Source organism: Electrona antarctica (genome assembly GCF_951216825.1).
Source record: "Electrona antarctica genome assembly, chromosome: 18".
NCBI classification, from domain to species: Eukaryota; Metazoa; Chordata; class Actinopteri; order Myctophiformes; family Myctophidae; genus Electrona; species Electrona antarctica.
The window spans coordinates 41,975,915-41,982,083 of NC_136799.1; positions in this window are offsets into that span (position 1 = coordinate 41,975,915).

The following is a 6,169-nucleotide window of genomic DNA, read 5'->3' on the forward strand; positions in this document are numbered from 1 at the left end:
TCCCTTTTTACCTCCTTTTTGATGAATTCCTGTTCTGTCTATAGAAGTGTCTATTTGTACGTCTCTAAATGTTTTGATGATTTGAACATGGTGGACCCTGTTGGAAACAAGTGTAATGCTTAATTGGGTCGTCCACTCACAGTTAACAGCCTTTGTATTGAGTTTGTGCTTGAAATGTACTGTAATTCTGCAAACTGTTAATAAATTCTTCAATCAATCAATCAAAACAATGATGGTCCTTCTATCAGTGACTGACTGATAGTAGTGTTTTTAAAAACATTGAATGATGAACTTAAAATCAAATCCAAACTGCTTTTGCTGTTGGACAACGCACGCACGCACAGTTGCGCACACACACACACACACACACACACACACACACACACACACACACACACACACACACACACACACACACACACACACACACACACACACACACACACGTTGTGGTTTTGAAGTGACACATAGACAGTTAGTATACAAGTTCCATGTTGCAGCACAAACTCAGAAAGGTTACCAGTCTATTGTGTAGTACGTTGAAGTTCATCATTCAATGTATCGTAGACAACTGCATCTGAAGTATCCTGGTGGATGTCATCGTTAGCATTAGCACAGGTGTTGGAGGTCGGGTCAACAGTGGGTATGATGTTGATGAGACATGTGTGAGAGCTGTTGATTGGTCTTCACCGCTCGTTCCTTCATTTGTATGAGTCTAGTTGAGAAAATAGGAGGAAGAATGAATATCTCATATTATAGACCGGTTCACAAACATTTTCCCCAAACACTGTCATAGACAAACACAACTTTTATATGAAACATTAAACAAAGACTGAGATAAACACAAACAACATTTCCTATATGTTCGGCTGTGAGTCAAATTTGAAGCGATGAAGAGAGAAAAAGGCGAACAAATTATCTCTCCCGAGTCCCTACTGTTTTGAGAACATTACTCTATAGGCCTATAGAGCGTCGCAGTCCCGCCTCCTACCCTGGACCAGGAAATGAAACCCAATGCATTATTCTCATAGACATTTCTTAAAGTATTTATTTAAAGACGGTTACGCCGCGGACAAAGCCAACTCGAGTCGTGACAACTCATGACAACACAAACAATATTTTGGACCAAACAAATAATTACAAAGAAGAAAAACAACAAAAAAAGTGTTGTAACCTGCCGTTTTTGTCTTCTTTCTAATTATTTGTTTGGTCAACCTTTTGAACAACCTAAATACACAACGAATCAAACTACGAAACAGTGTAACTGCCATGACCAAATCAGCTAAAAGTAACTTCATTAATGATAAAGCTCAGGAAAACAAAAACAATCCTCATGAGCTCTGGAAGCTACTAAACAATCAACTAAGCTATGGTCAGAAACTAAAAACCAGATTTTCGAACATAAACATCAAATCTGACAACACTCTCATCACTGACAACCTTGATGTGGCCAACTACTTGAATATCTTCTTTACAAACATAGCAACAACTCTGGTTAACAAACTGCCCTCCCACTCTGGGCTCTTTGGTGTAGAGCACATTACAACCTTCTACAAAAACCTAGGTGTTTGTAAAGACGATTTTAAACTAGTTATGGTAACAACTGATGAGGTAATTAAGAAACTGAGTGCCCTCCAACCCCACAAGGCCACAGGCCATGACAACATTCCCTCCAAATTTCTCAGAGACTCAGCCATCTCTATAGCTCCAATCATCACCCACATAGTAAACCTCTCCATCAAACAGGGACAGGTCCCCCAAGATTTCAAACTGGCCAAAGTAACCCCCTTGCACAAGAAAGGGAGTAAATTAGACCCCGGCAACTACCGCCCTATTTCTATTCTTAGTTCCATCTCGAAAGTGATGGAAAAAATAGTCTATGAACAGGTTGAAAAGTATCTTGCCACTAATAAATTATTGTACGAGTTCCAATCTGGCTTCAGAACATCCCACTCCACTGACACATGTCTTCTCTATTTGAGCGACCACATCAAACAAGAGGTGGACGCTGGCAAATACTGCGGCATGGTCATGCTGGACCTCCAAAAGGCTTTTGACACCGTGAACCACTCCATACTGGTTAACAAGCTAAAAGCAATTGGTTTCGATAGCGCATCAGTGAGCTGGATGCAATCCTACCTGGAGGGGAGAGAACAGATGGTGGAAGTGAACGGAACACTGTCCCCCCCCCTCCCAGTGAGCTGTGGCATTCCACAAGGAAGCATACTAGGGCCTCTACTGTTCCTAATATATGTAAACGACATGACTTCAGCCTGTGACTGCAACTTGTTCCTGTTCGCAGATGACTCAGCACTGCTGGTCTCGGACAAGGACAAACTGCAGGTTGAAAATGCCCTCAGCTCTGAACTCGGTAGAATCTGCACCTGGCTCGCTGATAACAAACTATCTTTACACCTGGGAAAAACTGAATCCATTCTCTTTGGCTCTATTAGTAATCTCAGCAAGGCAAATGGCTTCTTGGTTAGAGTGGGTGACAATGTTATCACACGTAAAGATGAAATTACCTACCTAGGTTCCATCCTGGAGGCTAATCTTTCCGGTGATAAAATGGCCACCGACGTAATCAAAAAAGTCAACCATAGAACAAGATTCCTCTACAGGATCTCCTCACTGGTCAACAAAAACACCTTGAAGACCTTAACAGGAGCCCTTGTACAGGGTTTCTTTGACTATGCATGCACCTCCTGGTACCACAGCACCTCAAAGGCCCTTAAAACCAGGCTCCAGACTTCCCAAAACAAACTGGTCAGGCTCCTACTTGATCTAGCCCCCCGAACCCACCTCACCCCTGCCCACTTCGACAGGCTGGAATGGCTTAGGGTCGACGACGAGTACAGCATCTTGCAATGGGTCTGGTCCACAAGATTCGATACACCACCAAGATACCCATGTACCTGTCTAGATACTTCCTTAATGTTAACGAAGTCCACACCCACAACACCAGAGGGAGTGCAACGAACCATGTACAACCCAGATTCGGCACAAACAAGGGACTAAATTATTTTCGCTCCTATGCCACCAAAATGTGGAACGCCCTACCAACTGTCATTAAGACATGCGAATCCCTTGACTCCTTCAAAACCGCTCTCAAAGGGCACCTACGGATGGCTGCAATTCGAAACTGGCCCCCGTAAAATCTGAATCCCCCCCCCCCCGCCCCACCCTTCTTTCCCCTCACTGTATATATTTATTTTCCCTTTTTACCTCCTTTTTGATGAATTCCTGTTCTGTCTATAGAAGTGTCTATTTGTACGTCTCTAAATGTTTTGATGATTTGAACATGGTGGACCCTGTTGGAAACAAGTGTAATGCTTAATTGGGTCGTCCACTCACAGTTAACAGCCTTTGTATTGAGTTTGTGCTTGAAATGTACTGTAATTCTGCAAACTGTTAATAAATTCTTCAATCAATCAATCAAAAGTCCAAAATATTGTTTGTGTTGTCATGAGTTGTCACGACTCGAGTTGGCTTTGTCCGCGGCGTAACCGTCTTTAAATAAATACTTTAAGAAATGTCTATGAGAATAATGCATTGGGTTTCATTTCCTGGTCCAGGGTAGGAGGCGGGACTGCGACGCTCTATATCGGTTTGCACCTTTATGCTTTCATTCATTATGTTGGCAATAAAGCACTGTGAGGGACACTTCTCTGTCACAACTAGAGCTCTGCTACTGGAAACAGTATTGTTAAATTCATTTTGCTCCTATGCCACTCAAATTTGGAACGCCCTACCAACAGCCATTAAGAAATGTGAATCCCTCCCTGGCCTCCTTCAAAACTGATCTGAAAGAGCACTTCGGGCGGCTGCAATTCGAAACTGTAAAAAAAAAAAAAGTTTGTGATATTAGTCTGGCGTATTAGCCAGGCTACAGTGTCACCACAGCAGCCGATTCGACTGTTATCTCTGCATTGGAACGGCGAGACCACAGTCACTGCTAAGAATTAAGACAGCTGCTAAACTGATGAGCAAACCTAGAAGTGTGCAGAATTTTGTTACATGAGCATCCTCTGGTGGACAAATGTGTAAACAGCATGACACGCAGTTAGAAATCATGCACTAAACAGATATCCTCCTCCTCCTTGCATAAATAATATAGGAAGCATATGAACATCAAAGCAACAACGTATGCTACTAAAGTAGTCCACACACACACACACACACACACACACACACACACACACACACACACACACACACACACACACACACACACACACACACACACACACACACACACACACACACAATTTACAATTTACAATTTAGGCATTTAGCAGACGCTCTTAATCCAGAGCGACTTACAATAAGCAAGAACAAAAGCATGGGAATACATCACATATGTAAAAAGCATTTATCGCGAAACATGCGTAAGCTAAGAACGTGACTAGAACATATCTATATAATGACACTATACATATAAACTATAACTAGAACATATCTATATAATGACACTATACATATAAACTACACATATATGCTATACTATGCTGTACATATATACTATGAAGTGCTATGACTACTATACACTATATACTATGAAGTGCTATGACTACATACAATGCACTTATTGTGCTGTCTACATGACATGCTATAAGTCTGTTTCAAATGCTATATAAGTCTAAGAAGTGCTGTCTAAGGGGGGTAGGGTAAGTGCTATGGGCCATGATGGAGTCTGAAAAGGTGGGTTTTCAGACTACGGCGGAAGATCGGGAGTGATGCTGCAGACACACACACACACACACACACACACACACACACACACACACACACACACATTTTAAAGCCATACAAACATTTACTTTCATTTGAATAGTGAGGCCTGCTTTTACAAAGTGACAATGATGGTCCTTCTATCAGTGACTGACTGATAGTAGTGTTTTTAAAAACATTGAATGATGAACTTCAACGTACTACAGTGTAGTACGTTGAAGTAGTAACTACACAATAGACTGGTAACCTTTCTGAGTGTGTGCTGCAACATGGAACTTGTATACACATAGACAGTCTATGTGTCACTTCAAAACCACAACAACCAACCGGTTGATGTGGCCCTCAAGCCTTTGCAGACTTCACATGAACGCGCAGCTAAATCAGTGAGGGCTCACGGCGGCAGTGGCTCAGGGGTAGAGTTTCCGGATCGAACCCGGGCTCCCCCAGAGTTAGTGTCGAAGTGTCCTTGAGCAAGACACTGAACCCCTAATTGCTCCTGATGTGCTGGTTGGTACCTTGCATGGTTTCCGCCGCCATCGGTGTATGAATGTGTGTGTGAATGGGTGAATGTAATGCACAATCTATGTAAAGCGCCTTGGATAAAGGCGCTATATAAATGCACCATTTACCATTTACCATTCTCATTGAGTCAGCAAGGGAGCGAATTGGGATTGGGCCTGAGACAACATGTAGTCCAGGAAGTAAAGTGAGCCCAGTGTCCATGACGACATCATGGACACTTTGAAATACTAAAATATCTAAAAACACATATTACCCACATAAAACCCCCAAACATCATTACAATAAGACCTGGTTGCAAAAGGGTCCACTTAACAACCTGGCAAAAAGAAAATCTAAATTTCATGACTAGCGGGGTTGATTGATGATTCTGAATCCATTCCAAGAATTAGTTTAGCACAAAAAACACTCATTGGGCTAAAAATGGCCAAGGCGGTCATCACAAATGAGGAGTGGTTTGTTTCTGTCACCTGCATAACTTACAAGTTGTAATAATTGGACAGACCCACATTCAATCAAGGCCAGTCCTTTTTGAGTAAAATCTATTGGTAAAAATAAAATAGAGAACAAAATAAAAGGTATCAGGAAAAAACAACATTCAAAGAACAGCAATAATAGCAACAACTTTATTGGCACCAATTGAAAACACCATCAAAAGCCTCAAAATAGAGAAATCACAAAAAGCTGAATCTTGTTTGCACCGCCTTATTTAAAACAACCAACATCCTACACAAAAACAAAATAATAAAATACTAATATAAACATATTACATATGAAAAGTGATTAAAGAAGTACTTTAGTACTTGAGTACCTCAAGTGTATTGCTGTAGCCTACTATATTTTAATGATAAATATTTTTTTAATGGAATATATTACATTGGGTAAAATATACCCGTGTTTAGTGACAAAAGTTTAGTGT